Source organism: Nicotiana tabacum, chromosome 17 (assembly GCF_000715075.1).
Source record: "Nicotiana tabacum cultivar K326 chromosome 17, ASM71507v2, whole genome shotgun sequence".
NCBI lineage: Eukaryota > Viridiplantae > Streptophyta > Magnoliopsida > Solanales > Solanaceae > Nicotiana > Nicotiana tabacum.
In genome coordinates this window covers 78,252,111-78,269,944 of record NC_134096.1, presented here as the reverse complement: position 1 = coordinate 78,269,944, position 17,834 = coordinate 78,252,111, and positions in this window count along the sequence as shown.

The window sequence follows — 17,834 nt, the reverse complement described above, 5'->3', positions numbered from 1 at the left end:
GGCGGTACGTTCCTTTTTTCCTCTGTTATTTCTTCTACTTTTGAACGAATGTATTTTAAGTTTTTCCTCTTCATATTTTATAGGACAACTTTCTTGCCTCTGAGGGCCTTCAAAGGTTGATTCGTGAGAAGGAAGAACTTACTTCTGAACAGGATCAACTTTTGGCGGAACGGGACCACACTGTTCTCCGCCTCTCGGAACTGGAAACCAGAGCTACTGAGGCCACTGTTTTGGAGGCTCGTTTGTAGAAAACTGAGCAAGAAGTGGTAACCCTCAGCCAAGAAATTAGACCACTGAGGGTTAATTTTGATGAGGCCAAGGCCGAATGGGCAGAAGTCCAAAACGCCATTTCTGCAACTGACCGTAAGGCTGCCTCCATTGCAAGAGTGATTAACTTGGAGGTAGCCTTGAACTCCAAAAGTGAAGAGCTTGCTGTTGTGGAGGCGAAACATGCCTAGCTAGAAGAGAAGTACAGGAAAACTATCGAACATAATAAGCTCTTTAGTTCAACTGTCTGCGAGCTTGAAGTGAGCCTCAAATCTGCTAGATCCGCCTAGGAAAAACTTTCCGTCGAGGTTATTCAACTAAAAGAAGAACTCAAGCGCCGAGCGGCTTCCCTCATTGTTGAAAAACCTTATTCCATGTATAGCATAAGGAGAAAAACCTTGGAAGAGACCAAAGTTGGTACCATTGATGTTGATGCCGAAATTGCTAAGGCCCGAGAGCTTGAGTTGACTGCAAAAAATGGACTCCTGGCGCAGTCTGATGCTCCAGGTTCTTCTGATTCTGGTTCTGAGTTTTTGGAAACTGAAGAAGGATCGGAAGGCGATGAGGCCGAAGACCAAACTGGGGAAAGCTTTGAGCCATCGGCGGAACCACCTACTCTTTCCGGCAACGTGGATACTTCTCTTCCTCCTGGTTCCGGAGGCGCTGCAGTTTATTTTTTTCTTTTCCCATTTTGCACTTGTAACATTTTGGCCCGTTCTTGTAAATAAAGACATATTTTTTTCTTTTTGTTCAAGAGCCGTTTGAGTCTTAGTTTCATTTGAATATCCATGCAAGCCTTTAACTTTTGCATTTGCTTAAGTATTCTGCGCATGTTGCTCAATTCGCGCTTTACTATGTGTAGTATCGGATGCCTTTTCTTCGAAGCATTTTGGTTCCGGCTTTTACGTGAGGGTTTTTATGAATATTTGGCAATTTTCCCTCTTACATGAGGGTCTCTATGAATATTTGCGCAAGTTTCCCTTTTACATGAGGGTTTCTATGAATATTTGCGCAAGTTTTCTTTTTGTGTCCTTTTCATATGTGGCTTCGGGTGTATTTTTCCCCGATGGTAATTTGGATTTCGGGCATTGATTCTTTCGGAACCAACCCTTTAACGTGAGGGTTTTTATAAGAGAGGGCCCTCTTATGTTTACGGTGCTCTTGAAGAGAACGTTTCATGTTCATTATGGGACTAATATTTGAAGTACTTGTTTAACTTTCAAATGACAAAGTTAGCTCATCGTTCAGACAAGAAACAAGATAAAAGCAAAAGGATTTCATTTTATTCCTTCTATTTTAAGAAATTACGTAACCATTTTGCTATGCAGAAAAGAAATTGCCATTATTTGTGGTTATCTTATACAACTTGTTTCTATGGGGATGGTTGCGCAGTCCCCGGTCCCGATAATGCATTTTGTTTTCTGTTTTTTGTTCCCGGTTGACGTGGCAGTCATTGTTATCGTATCCTTATATCATCCCTCCCCCACCCACCACCCCCCCTGCGTGTTTGAATGCGAATTGGAACACTAGAAGCCTTGTATCTTCGAAGGTCCCACCAATGAATTGCTAGGTAATCCTTCACTCGGTAACATATCTTGTTTCCCCTTAGGAATCCATCCTATCGAGCGAAAGAATACCTAACAGTCCTCTGGCAATTTGTGCTCGTGAACGGTTGGGTAACCTACGTTCGATATCAAACTTAACTTCCCGGTGGAAATTTGCTATCAAACCAAAGATTACCTAATTGTCCCCGAGAGGAAGCTTGTCCGTTTGACTTGCTATCAAAGGTCTTATTGATGCTGTCTTCATAGTATGCTTTCTGTCACTGCCTTGTTAAAAACCTTGCAAGAAAAATCTAATTGGGACAAAAACTGAACGAAGGGAAAAAGAGTGCAGCACATACTTTCTATTTGAGTGCTGTTCATGAAAAATAATATCTTTTGAGGTGTGTCACGTTCCAGTTGTTGGGCAACTTGTCTACATTCTGGTTCTCCAACTTGTATGAACCTATCCCAATGATAGCTAAAATCCGGTAAGGGTCTTCCCATGTTGGACCAAGCTTTCCCGTGTTGAGCTCTCGGGTATTTTGTGTTACCTTTCTTAGAACCAAGTCTCCTACTTTGAAAAAATGAAAGTTGGCTATCCGATTGTAATATCGCTCCATCCTCTGCTTTTGAGCTGCCATTCTTATATGTGCCAAGTCCATGCGTCCCTCGAGCAGTTCCAAGCTGATTAGCATTGCATCATCATTTGATTCTTCGTTTGTCTGAGAATATCTTAAAGTAGGTTCGCCCACTTCAACCGGGATTAGGGCTTCAGCACCGTACACGAGGGAAAAAGGAGTTTCTCATGTACTTGATTTGGCCGTTGTTCGGTAGGTCCATAGGACTCCGGGCAACTCTTCGAGCCATTTTCCTTTTGCTGCTTCCAACCTTTTCTGGATATTTTGAATGGTCACTTTGTTTGTTGACTCCACTTGACCGTTTGTGCTCGGATGATAAGGTGAGGATGTGATTCTCTTTATTTTCAGGTCTTCGAAGAACTTTGTAACTTTTGCACCGATAAACTGTGGCACATTGTTGCATGCTATCACTTTTGGTATTCCAAACCTATAAATTATATTTTTTTCACAAGAAATCGACCACTTTGCGTTCTCTGATTTTCTGATAAGAACCTGCTTTCACCCATTTAGAAAAATAATCACTCAAAATTAAAAAAAACTTACCTTTTCGGGAGCCGGTGGCAGCGGTCCGACGATGTCCATACCCCATTTCATGAATGACCATGGGGACAAAACTGAATGTAAGGATTCTACCGGTTGATGTACTAGTGATGTATAGCATTGGCACTTATCACATTTTGGTACGAAATCTTTGGCGTCTTGTTCCATGCGAGGCCAGTAATATCCTGCCCGTACCAATTTCAGCACCAAAGCTAAGACTCTGCGCCTGTGTGATTGTCTCTTATCCCTTCGTGGATTTCTCTCATGACATAGTCAGCTTCTAATACTTCTAAACACCGGGCCAGCGGGCCTTGGAAAGATTTTCTATACAATTGGCCTTTACTGAAGCTATAACGTGCAACTTTGGTGTGTAACGCTCGTGATGCTTTGGGATCGCCGGGCAACTTTCCATGCTCGAGGTAGTTGATTATTGCGTTCCTCTAGTCCCAGACCAGACTAGCCAAATTCTCCTCGTAGTAACCATCCGTATCAAGGACTGAGCTCATCAGTTGTACCATCGTTACGGACTTCGATCCTTTTATTTCCGTCGATGAACCTAAGTTTGCTAATGCATCCATTTCTGTATTATCCTCTCTCGGGATATGAGTTATTGACCACTCACGGAATCGTGCCAAAAGAGTCTGGACCTTTACCACGTTTTGTTGCATACATTCTTCTTTGGTATCAAAGATCCCGTAAACCTAATTTACCACCAGTTGTGAGTCGCATTTGATTTCTATAACCTCGAAATCAAGTCCCTGGGAAATTCGAGCCCTGCAATTAAAGCCTCATACTCTATTTCATTGTTAGTTAAAGGGATCGTGCTGATGGCTTGCCTTAAGGTTTCCCCCGAAGGCGTGATTAAAACTATTCCGAGCCCGGACCCTTTTACGTTTGAGTCTCCAACCGTAAATAAGGTCCAAACCCCTGATGCCGATTCCAACACCATTAAGACTTATGACTTAATTGCAGTCCTCAGTTTATATTTTATGTCGAATTCACTCATTTTGACGGCCCATTTGGCCAATATGCCCGAGATTTCGGGTTTATGAAGGATGTTCCGCAAAGGAAAAGTAGTCACCACAACTATTGGGTGGCATTAGAAATAGGGCCTCAGCTTTCGAGCGGCGACTACGAGAGCTAAGGCCAGTTTATCCAAATATGGGTAGCGAGTTTTTGCTCCCATTAAAATTTTGCTAACGTAATAAATAGAAAACTGCGTACCTTCGTCCTTCAGGACTAAAACCGCACTTACCGCAACTTTCGAAACCGCGAGGTAGACTAGCAATGTTTTACCTTCTTTTCGTTTCGAGAGCAATGAAGGGCTTGATAAGTACTTCTTCAGGTCCCTCAAAGCCTGCTGGCACTCTAGCGTCTATTCGAAATTGTTCTTCTTTTTGAGCAATGTAAAGAAGCGATGACATTTTTTCGACGACCGGGAAATGAACTTGCTCATAGCTGCTAACCTTCCTGTGAGTCTTTGGACTTCCTTCAAGTTTGATAATTGATCTGGGATATTGTCTATGACCTTGATTTTGTCGGGGTTTACTTCAATTCCACTTTGTGAGGCCAGAAACCCCAGGAACTTACCGGAGGTGACCCCGAACGCGCACTTCTCGGGGTTAAGTTTCATGTTATGCTTCCTCTGGATATCGAATGTTTCTTGCAAATGCTTAAGGTTCTCACCTGCATTCAAAGACTTAATAAGCATATCGTCTATATAAACTTTCATGGTTTTTCCTATTTACTTTTCAAACATCTTATTTACGAGCCATTGATAAGTGGCTCCAGCGTTTTTCAGCCCGAAAGGCATTACATTGTAACAATATATACTAAAATTTGTTATAAATTAAATCTTTTCCTGATCTTCCAGGTTCATCTTAATTTGGTTGTACCCGGAATAAGTATCAAGGAAACTCATCAGTTCGTGCCCGGTCATGGCATCAATCATTTGATTGATATTTGGAAGTGGAAATGAATATTTCGGGCATGCCTTATTAAGATCTTTATAGTTTACACACATATGAAATTTATTGTTCTTCTTAGGAACTACTACTATATTGGCTAGCCAATCTGGATATCTTACCTCTCTGACCGAACCGATTTTAAGCACGCGGGTTACCTCTTCTTTGACTAATTTATTCCTGGCCGCGGCAATAGGGCGCTTCTTCTGCCATACCGGTGGTACGTTGGGATCCAAACTCAGCTTATGCACGGCTATTTTCGTCGGGATACCTATCATATCCTTGTGCGACCATGCAAAATAATCAATGTTAATTTTAAGGAATTTAATAAAACCAGACCTGAGCTCGGGATGCAGTCCTGTCCCCAAGTGAAATTTTCTTTCTAAGAATTCTCCAAACAATGCCACTTACTCTAGTTCCTCTGTCATGGTTTTCGTTGCGTCTATTTCTTCCGAAACTTGGAAATATCTTGGCATTTGATATTGTTCTAACAATTTTGCCCCTAGAATAACTTCTTCTAACTCAGGAGTAGGCGTCGGTTCCTGTAATTGCTATGTTGTGCGCTCCTTCCCTCTGCTACTGGAAACCGAGATTGCATTCATCTCCCTCGCTATCGGTTGGTCACCTCTTATCTGCTTGATTCCTTCGGGCGTCGGAAACTTCAGCAATTGGTGATACGTCGAAGGTACATCTTTCTTCTTGTATAACCATGGTCTACCTAAGATGATGTTGTATCTCATATCACCATCCATTACTTCGAAGAGAGTTATTTTCATTACTCCTTCAGCATTCGTGAGCAGCAAGATCTCTCCCAGGTCGTCACGCTCGCAAGGTTGAATCCAGCGAGGAGTCTTGTCATCCGAATAATTCTTCTGGTGAGTTTAGCTTGTTCCAATACTCTCCATTGTATGATATTAGCCGAACTTCCTAAATCCACTAGAACCACTTATTTTAAAATCGAACACATTTAAAGTGATTACCAGTGCGTCGTTGTGTGGTAACAGCAATCCGTCTGCATCTTTCTCTCTGATAGTGATATCTTCCTCCTGGAGTCTTTTGCTGTGAGTTATTGATACTTTAGCCTTCTTTGCCGCCGAAAAGGTGACCTCATTATCTCGTTCCCCCCAAAGATTATGTTGATCATTTGGCGTGGGGTTTCTTCTCCTGCTTTCAAGGATTCCGTGTTGTCTCTGTTGCGACCGTAATTGTTCTTAGCTCTATCACTCAAGAATTCTCGAAGATGACCATTCTTCAATAGCATTTTCACCTCCTCCCGAAGATGTCGGCAGTCCCTATCCGGTGACCGCTCATCATATGATATTCGCACCATAAATTAGGATCCCTCTGGCTGGAATCGGACCTCATAGGTCTCGGGAATCGTGCTTCTTTAATGTTTCTCATGGCTGACACAAGTTCCACTATACTGACGTTAAAGTTATATTCTGATAACCTGGGGTAAGAAAGATCTCGAGACCCCGATGTTTGTTTATCTTGAAGTGATCTATTGCTTCAACCACGATCAGTCCCTTCATCAATGGTAAACTTGTTTGCTGCTCAATAATTTCTGCCATGGCCTTCGGTGTGCTCGTAGGGTAAAAACCGACCCCCCTCGAAGTCCGCCTATTCGTGTCGTAGTCATCCTTTGGTTTTCCTTTGTTCTTCTCCCGTCCTTTGGCCGATGATGTAGAACCGGCCTGGTCATCTTTGATCCTTATCTTTGACTCGTACCGGTTGTGAATATCTACCCAGGTTGTTGCTTGAAACTCAAGCAGGCTCTCCTTCAGCTTCCAGGAAGCGTCTGAACCTCTCGTATTCAATCCTTTGGTGAATATTTCAGCTGCCCATTCATCCGGGATGGCCGGGAACAACATTCTTTCTTTCTGGAATCATGTAACAAACTCTCGTAATAATTCTGATTCTCCTTGTGCGATTTTGAATATGTCGGCCTTCCGGACTTGCACCTTTTCGGCCCCGGCATGAGCTTTAATGAAAGAATCCGCGAACATCTCAAAGGAATTTATGGAATGCTCGGGCAGTAATGAATACCATGTTAGGGCTCCCCTCGTGAGAGTTTTGCCGAATTTATTTAGCAACACAGATTCAATTTTGTGAGGATCTAGATCATTTCCTTTCACCGCCATTGTGTAGGTGGTAATATGTTATTGTGGGTCTGAAGTTCCATCATACTTTGGAACTTCAGGCATTTTGAAATGCTTTGGGATTAGTACTGGTGCCGCACTTGGGTTGTACGGTAATTGAGCATACTTCTTCGAGTTTGGGCCTTTCAATACTGGTGGTGTGCCCGAGATTTTATCCATGCGGGCGTTTACTTCCCTCATGAACCGTAAAAGTTTATCTTTGAATGAATCGTTCTCATTTTTAAGACCTAATCTGCTCCCTCCAGCCCCATCGGAGCCGACTTCACCCCTGGGAGTGTTGTTATCAATTCTCTGTGTTGTTTGGTCTGCGGGAACAATGGGAGGAATCAGATCGTGCCTGTTCGCATTATTCGAAGCACCTGATAGCGCCTACTTCAGTTCTGTCATAACCTGATCATGCCGCGTGAGATGGCCTAGAATGATTGCTTGTTGCTCTTGCAGGATCCTCACAGCATCCGCTACCTGCTCCCCGTTAGCACCATCGGGAGTTCTTTCCCGAACTTGTCGAGTGTACCGTCTGTCATGCACCGGCGTGGCATCATTCCTCTCATTGCGGGTGTCACTGATTGAGTCCTCGAAATGAGGTTGATCCCCTCGAATTTCAGGGTTGTGTGCATCGTTAACACTGTTATCTGCCAATTTTTGTGATTTTTTCTAAGACAAAAATAGTCAAAACACGTTAGTAAAAGAGGCAAGGATCAATTTAATTACATGGCTATCTAGGCCCCATGGTGGGCGCCAAATTTTTTACTCGTAAAACGGTACAGTTGAATTTATATATAGTTTCTAGACAAGTGAACTAATTTGATCCTGAAATAATACAATAATCGAAGAAATACGCAGTACTTAGCCTTGGAATGTAGATGAAATAGCAAAGATAATGATTCTGTAAACATGATTTCCGAACACAGCAATGACGGGATCAAAAAGCAAGAGAGTGAAATTGTATAAAGCTTTGTATAGAATATAATATATGTTCAGAAATTTCGTATGCCTTACAATGATAAATGAGCTCATTATTTATAGCTATGTCTAGGGAAGAAGGTCTTAGGATTGTGCCCTCATTTAATGTCAATTATGAGAGTCATTAATGAATATGTAACGTTGAGCGTAAATGCCAAATTCTTTGTAACGGACTGTCGCTCTTAATGCTGTAGAATATTCCTTAGTAAATGCTACTGCGTTCGGTGCTCAGCCATTCCATCTTGGATTCCACGTGTCCTCCTTTTAGTCAGCCACGCGTCATATCATATTTTATCATATACCGGGGTAAACAAATATAACAATAATTTTATCCTCCAGATACATATTTGGTGAGCAATTCGAGGAATTATTATTGGTATTTATTCATTTTGGAATTTAGTTTATGTTAAATGGTAGTTGCATGAAAGAATTGTGGCTTGGTATAATTTTGAATTGTGACGAGGGTTGAAATCTTGAGAGACGCACTGATTTTATCTTTATTGGTGTATAAAGTATAAACACCCCAAATGTTCCGTTATCTCTACATTCAAAATCAAAGCGCGAAGCTTTTCTTATTTTTGACTTCTGATTTCAGAAGCCATATGTCTGTCCGTAATCTTTTAGACTGCTGAAGATATACAGATAATATATGCAAGCTTTGATTGGTGTTTGGTGTAATTAAAGTAATTGAGTTACTACTATATAAAACTACTACTAGTATCTACAAAAAAAAAATGATTGTGTTTTGTGTCTAGACGTAATCATGTCTAGTACCGAAAATGATCGTGCCTAAACCTGATTATGCATATTGTATAAATTTTTAATCCCATTTCACGTGTCACTAATCTTTTTCTTTTAAGGATTATAGTAATAGTAAAATAAATAATACTCAAAAATTAATGTTTGAAACATATTATTTTTTGTAATACAAAAATCTATTAATAGAATAATAACTTTTTGAAATGCTTCAATATTAAGAAATATATCATGCAAATTAAGAGTGGAGGAGTTGTTAATACTTATCAAGAATTCCTCTTAACTGTTAGTTTAATTGCGGTTTTCCAAGGAAGTTTCACATTTCTTGTCTTTTGGATTTTGCTTCATGGACTTACTTATAGAAGTATCTAACCAAGTATGACAATTTCAATCTTCATTTTCCCTAAATTCATTGACTTTAAAAGTCTTGCCGTGTACAAAATCGTTCTTGAAGGTTAATGTCTGTTTGAGTTAAGTTTAAGAGCTCTGAGTAAAAATTATAGTTTGACTTACAGCTTGTTTGGACGGTTGTTACCTATTGTTTTATATTATCGTATTGTATTATTATTTTGAATATAATACAGTGGTATCGTTATCTTATTTTTTTCTATTATTTTGCCATTTTTTATTATTAAATAATTATATTTTATCTTTTTTCATACTTTTTAATATAATAATTTTACTCTGTATATCATATATTTTCTTAGTAATTTTGCAAGTGTATTTGGTGCGTGACATCATAAAACGATAGCAAACGTCGTAAACTATTCAAATATTATTTCATCAAACAATACAGTACAATGCAATACAATATGATACGATACATTTTGAAACAACACGTAACAACAATCTAAACAAGTCGTACACGCGTTTGTCTTCATTTCAAGTGGCGTGGTCGCATTTTGCTTCTTGCTTCTCGGAAAAGCAATTTGGAAAAAATATGATTTTAACTTCTATTCTCGGACAATGGAAAAGAATATTATATTATTAGGTTCATCTAAATCAATTGTAAATCAAAAATGGAAATTCCATGGGCTTGACATTAACCTACTGCTATTTTGGAATTATAGACTCGTAGTTTAATACTTATTGAAATTATTAATAACTTTTAAATAGATATTTATACTCTATGTCGAAACGGTTGAACTTGTAGCGAACATGCTACAATCGCCTCTGATTGAAAAGATAACTGCATCAACAATAATTGTGGAATTAATTACCAAAAGAATATAGCAAATAACCTGCTAGTACTGTATAACATGTTAAATAACATTTATTAATATAAATTTCTTTATATTATCATTGTATATTATAAGTTAAAGCCAAGAAAAATATAAATATTACTGCATTGTTTCTTGACTCTCGAACAAAGATATATGTTAGTATTATATATAAGTATGAGTGTGAAAGTCAACTCCGCATCCACGCCGCTGTTTTCTGCTTAGTTACTGCCTCTTTTTAGTCATCGTATACCGGTTTAATTAGGTAGAGGAATTTCTGTGTAAGACCTTTAGAGGTCTTAATTAAGACAATATTTTTTTCGTAATTCAACGTAAAATCTAGAAGCGGTGAAATATTAGAGAAGACTTTTCTTTGAAGAGAATATTATAGATAAGGCAATGAAACAATGATAGTATTAAGTTAGCCAAAAAATATGATATTAAATTAAAGAGATAGACCATCCAATACTTTTTCATGTCCCCTCCAAAGCACAGGTAATTGATCCCAATATGACGCTACTTATAACTTTGGAAAATTCAGGAAATACTCTAAGTATTAAATTTTTTTAAACATTAAGACTCATACTTTCAAAGAATTAGATTAGAACCTTGAAATACACACTTCTAAATTTTAGATTCGCCGCCTCTGATCATACATCTTTTATTGGGTCCATGCATCATGTACTACCGCGAGGTTAAAAAATTTCTCCAGTTCTAAGTGCATATACTGGCCAGTTTTAATTATAGTGCATCTATTGTCTTAAGAGGGCGTTCAAACATAAAGTTGTTCGCGGTTTTCTGCTAGTAGAGACATTAAAAGTAGCGACAGACAAAAAGAACATAACAATTGCTGAAAGATTATGAAAACAATGATTAAGAAATCTAACAGCTAAAAGGCATTATATTGTCATTGCCCTTTCAATTATTTCTCACTTTGCGGGCGTTATGCAGTATATATGTTCCTTGCATTGAAACGAAGCACATGACTGATGGAAGCTTACTGGAAAACAGTAATAATAGGCTTTTTGTAAAGCTCAGAAAAGATGGAACATCTTTATGGACATAAGATCACTTTGCTTCGATTTCACTCTTCAAGTTTTAAGGGATATCGAGTAGAATTAGCTGCACAGCTTTGACTGTTAAGCATGGTTCCTCTCATTATTCATGCTTCATGGAAAGTTGAGCACGAGCGTGCGCAGGAATTTTTGCGAGCGCTGTCAAAATTTATAGACGTACAGAATATTCTTAGTCTATTAGTTTGTTGAGTTTCAAGTTAGAAAAGGTCGTGAGTTCAATTCTAATCCATCACAATTTTTAACCATACACCTTTTAGAGCAAAATCAAACACATAACCGATACACTAAGAGACAATTTATGTCAAGTGGTATCAATTTTTCCTACTTATCTGTTTCGTCACAGTATTAATACATACATTTAGTAAAAATTCGATGAAGCGGTGTCGCGTGACACCGCTTCGCCAAGAGTGGATCCGCTAAAGATGTATATGTGCAAGAGCGGAGGTAAAGTATGAAGTACGAGTTCAGACGAATTCAGTAACATTTGCTTAGATGTTGTTTTTGTATTAAGAAACTCATTAAATGTATATAAATATTTAATTGTGAACCAACTAATAAAGACGAACTATCGCGGTTGATAGCAAGTTCAGTACGCATAAATTTTAAATCCTAACTACGCCGGCGTACATGGGAACAAGCGAACTGTTTCCTATCTCAAACTGCCGACGTTTTGGCGATTCTATCCCAGATTTGTTTTTGGATAAATGGCACAGTGAACTGTTCTCATGTATTGCATGAATTAAAGTCATATACACTAATATTGTGAAAAAGATTATACTATGACCATATATATGGATTAATTTAACCTACAAAAACAAGTCAGTTATCATTTTTGGGTTACTGATTAATTTGTCTAGAGAATTTACTTGTAATTACTTTTAAAATAACCTAATTGTTTAAATACTTTTTACACTATATAAAAACTTAAAAACTTATTCGCATTAAGGTTGTATTGGGTCATCAATCATCATCTTGCTCTAGGTTCCAATAATAATGCTTCATGAACCTATCAACTTCTCACGTAAAATATTATAATTAGTTACTACTACTATATTAGAAGAGTCTAACAACAATCTTTTAGGATCTTTTCCAACATCTTATAGTTATTTTATTATGAAATTTTATCATTGAAGGTGATTTTACGTAGTACTATTTGATGATGTAAATTTTAAACAAGAAAACAATTTGAAGTGACAACTTTTCTGCATCTTTTGGAACTTGCAAAAAAAATACATTGCTGTTTAAGAAAATCACGTTGATTGCACTGCTATTTCTGGTTATATATATATCCACTATAGATAGATGAGATGTGTGCTTTTTTCACTTCTTTGTTTCCAATAAGTGCAATATTATTTTTTGGCGTTTGTCATTCTCCTTTTGGGAACTAAACTGTGTTGTCCTGAATAGTGATGAGGTGGGTAAAAGAATCAAGAGACGTCTCCATTCTCAACTTTTTACTTTCTGATCATTCTTCTGATATGTTTAGCTTTTCTTGGCAATACTCGATCACGCATATCTTTCCTGTTGCCTAGTACTAGCTTCTTTCCCATCAACCCACTCTCTTGTCTTCCATCCGAGTTTAATTTTTATACATTAACAGTAACGAGAACTTTTACGCTATAATTAGGAACCTAAACATAACTGTCCGTAAAATGTGGATTAATAACCTGAAAAATAAGTCAAATTAGCTACTACAAGTTAAGATACAATTATATGTGAAATTCTTTACACTATCCGTCTGCTTAGTGTACATAAGTTAAATCTATCATGTTATCCCTAAGCTGAGTACTTTTTTTTCTCTGTCTTTGTCCTCCTTTCTTTTAAATTGAAGAAATTCAAGATATTGCAGAAACTAGCTCATTCTGGAATCCTTGATTGTGTAGTGTACATTGGGATTGGTAAAGTACAGAAAGAAACTGAAAGGGAAAGTGAGGAGGTCTGGTCTAAAAGAGATGAAACCGCAGTGAGGCAAAGCACATGGAGAATGACTGTGTTTGTAAAAGCAAATTGATTTATACCAAAGTGTTTGTCAAGTGGAAAAACTACTACTTTGTCGAAAGCAGTGGACCTATTTTGGCGTTTGCATTTATTTGCCCATCCTTGTTTGTTTGTTTGTTCCATCATTACACTATTTCTAGACCTTCTTCCTTTTATTCCCATTTTCTTTCAAATATATAATCTGTTGCAAGGGAAAACTCCAGCTTTAGTTTCTAAAAGTCGCCTGTATTCTTAATTCTTAAGTTCTATTTAATCAGCTTCATTTCCTTTATTTTGTTACTTAGGCCCCAACATATTTTTTCTCCATTACATTCTGTTCTCTTCGATATTATCATTGCCAGCCTTTATTTCAGAGCAAACGCACTGGATTGATCTATTTGACTACTTTGATCCAGTGCTAGCAAGACCAGTTGCAAACTCCAGCTATACTTTGTCATTTAGATATATAAATTTGGGAATTAGATATTTTTGAACTATTTCGATCTATAGAAATCTCCACACAGAGACAGGATCACCTACAATCGTCAATTTACAGTGTAGGCAAATGAATAAATAAAGAGCTTAGAAAACGAGAAAATGCAACCCCTCACTTCAGGTCCATTTCTTTGTGTATGTGCCCTTTTATAGCTAATTTGCTACTATGCAGGAAATTTTCCCACCCCGGGCTAAAAAAATTGAAGAAAAGGCACCTTAGGTAGGTGACTACTACTCCTATATGACTCATATGTATAAATTACCTGTAGCCTTGATGGGAAAACACCAACGACCGCTGAGAGCATACAATAACAAGATATTTATTCATAATCCAATAACAAAGCCACATGAGTGAAATTGTCGACTTGTGCCTTATTTTGGCCAAACAAAGAGCGATTTATGCCGTAGAAATATCTAAGCTAAACTATTATGGTCATAAACTCACTAGGACCATGTCGGCAAACAAGTCTTTTTTTTTTTTTCCCCGCGGATTAGTCCGATAACTCACTTCTTTAGTTAAACACTGACCAGACAAATTTCCTCGTAAGGGAGAACATAAGACTTTTTGCCATCAAACTGAAGATTAAACTTGTTTAGACTATTAGTTGATCTCATCCAAGTTGTTAAGCGATCATCCAATATGAGAAAGAATTAACCTAGAAAGTTTTTGAAGCATTAACTATATTAACGCAAAACCCGCATAAATTTTCAAGTGATTTGTTATAGGGGCTTGCTCTTCAGATTAGTGATATTTTAGAAAAGCTTTGGTCAGATACTGGGATGTCAATAGACGAAATATTGTGAAGCATAGAAAAACTCTATGTTTGAATAATCTCTAATTTACAGTAAAAGATAGATTATTTAGCATTAGAATGAAATAAAACAAAAGAGAATATAGGATTTAACCGTAGTCAACTGAACATAAATCTCATTTGCTCCAAGTAGGACACTACTTTTGTCGTAGGGCATGAAATCAAGCTCAGAAAATTAAGGGGGTTTAAATTGTAATGGTGCACTTCCCAGGCACTTATACTCGTGGACAATGAAGTTCGGAAATACGGACTATATTTTTCCGAGACAAACGTGTGCTTTGCATTAAATAACGAGTCAAACGTTTGAGAGTCAAATGTCACCTGATATTGCAACAATTGACCAGACAATATGGAAAGCAATCGACTCATGGAAAATAGAAAATTCGAGGCCCAATATTTTGAACCAGCCCAATCCGAGTGAGACTTTTTAGGGGTAGGTGCACAAACAGCCATTCTTAATTTCTTACGGATGCTATTTAGAGACTAGTTAGTACTTATTTTGTCCTGAAATTTTGAACTAAAAATCTCAACCATGACAATTCAGGACAACTGTGTTCCGAAAATTGAACTGAAAAACTAAAATTCAGGACGCACTGGCTAATTCTTCAATAGCAACCCTTATGAGTGGCAACCTGTTGTCATTTCTACAACTTTTTAGACACAGAAAATCATCAGTTTGTCACAAGAAAACATCACATTAGCATCTTAGAAAAAACACTGTAGAAGCTTTTTACACAAGCTCACTGAGGCCTCATTTGTTTGCACTTAATAGAGGTCTGAATCTTAATCATTTAGATCTCAAACATTGAGTGTAAAAATTGCATGGGGCGTTCTATTTGGTCGCCCCTTTTTAACCTGTACCCGCTCTGTTTTTCTGTAGGCATTCGTACCCCTTTTTTTGTTAAAAACCTTTTAAAAAGACGGTTTTGCCCTTCTTCATTAAAAGACTACTTTCTCTCCAAATATACGCCATTCTACCGTCTCTGTCTCTCTTCTCCCGTTCTTCGCGTTTTTTTAATTTGTCTTTCTCTGAAATCAAACGGTTTTCGATTCTTCTTGATTTTTCAACTGTTTGTTCCCCAATAATATTACGTTTAATCACGGGTACATTGCATTAACTTTCTGGGTTTTATTTTAGTATTATTTTTACGATGTAATTTCTGGGTTTTTTGTTTATAGTCATCTTAGTTGAATCGTTTCCCTTTTTTTTATTTATGATAAAATAGTTTCCTAGGTTTTACTTTGATTAGTGCATTAGTTTTCTAGGTTTTACTTTTACGATTGTGTTTTTAGGTTTTTTGAACGTGTTTTTGTGTTTTTTGATGAAAATTCTATAAATTCTTCAATGATTTTAAGTGTGAAGTTCGTAAAAATTCATTAGAAAATTACATACTGCAGGAAAAAAAACTTAAGCTGAAGTTTTAGCAAATGTACTAGAATACTTCAGCTTAATTATACTGAAGTTTTCGAAAAAAAAGCTCATGAAAAAGTTGTTTAATCCAGGATAAAACTTAAGCATGAACTAAATTTAACTTCAGCATGCAGGAGAAAATTACATAGTGTAGGAGGAAAACTTCAGCAGGTTTGTCCTGAAGATATAAACTAATATCGTAAACAACTTCAGCATCTTCTGCTGAAGTTTCTGAAAAAGCTCATGACAAAACTATTGAATCCAGGACAACTTCAGCATATTTAATGCTGAAGTATTAGCAAATGAACTAAAAAACTTCAGCTTGTTTATACTGCAAGACAAAGACTTCAGCGTTTTGGTGTGAAGGTTTAGCAAATTATGTAAAAACTCAGCTAGTTAAATTCACTAGGAAATTACATAGTGCGGGAGGAAAACTTCAGCAGGTTTGTCCTGAAGTTTTTACAAATGAACTAAACAACTTCAGCATCTTCTGCTGAAGTTTCGGAAAAAACTCATGACAAAACTATTGAATCCAGGACAACTTCAGCATATTTTAGTGCTGAAGTATTAGCAAATGAACTAAAAACTTCGGCTTGTTTATACTGCAAGACAAAGACTTCAGCGTTTTGGTGTGAAGGTTTAGCAAATTATGTAAAAACTCAGCTAGTTAAATTCACTAGAAAATTGTATAGTGCATGAGGAAACCTTCAACAGGTTTATCCTGAAATTCTTACAAATGAACTAAACAACTTCAGCATCTTCTGCTGAAATTTCGGAAAAAGCTCATGACAAAATTATTAAATCCAGGACAAAACTTCAGCATATTTTAGTGTTGAAGTATTAGCAAATGAACTAAAAAACTTCAGCTTGTTTATACTGCAAGACAAAGACTTCAGCGTTTTGGTGTGAAGGTTTAGTAAATTATGTAAAAACTCAGCTTGTTTAGTATCATGTTCTAGCAAACAAACCAAAAACTTCAGCATGTTTGTCCTCATGACAAAACTGTTGAATGCCTATGTGTCTTGCATTTAACAGTATCCAGAAACAAATTTATTCTATAACTTCATGCAAGTGTGATTAAAATATATAGGTTGATTGAATTAAAACTTCAAAAACTAATTTGAATTCTGAAGATGATTTGCAATACTTACAATGTATTTTGTAATTTTGAATTTGGAATTTGAATCTGGTTCAACTTTCTGGTTTCGTGATTATGGCAGATGCGAGAGATCTGAGGAGGGACGAAGTGATGGAGGAGAACTACAAAGTGATTTATGCGTGATGCATCTTTTATATGTTTTGTCAGGGGTATAATGGTCATATTATTACAGATGTTTTGTCAACCGGGTACCAAATCAATAATTTTTAAAAATAAGGTACAGGTTAAAAGGTGGCACAAATATAGGGTATGGCTCCAAATCCACATTAAGTGCATTTGTTTTTAAAGTCCGAATCTTAATCATTCAGATCTCACAACTACTAAATGGGTCTGAATAGGTCTTATGATTAAGATCTATAACAAAGACTTAATTTCATTAAGATGCTATCATCCACATTCATTACTAATTACCGCCATTGTCGACCATTATCAACTACTACCACCATCCTCAACCATACTACCACCCACTACCCCCACCACTATCATCCTCAACCATAACCACACACTCACCCACCTCAACTACCACCACCAACCACCCCATCACCATCAATAACCATAGCCGACACCGCCCACCACCACCTTCATAAACTACCACCACCCACCATTCTCTTCCTCAATCACAACCACCACCACCACCACCACCACCCACCATTATTATCTATTACCACCCACCACCACCATTCTCAACCATAATCTTTATCGCTACCAATCACCACTAGCTACTACCCAGAACCAGCATTATCAACCAAAATCACTACCAACCATCGCCTCTAGTCGGCACTCACAAGCACCTTCGTTAGCCATCACCACGACCAACTACATTTATATATATTATTGATAGAATATTAGATTA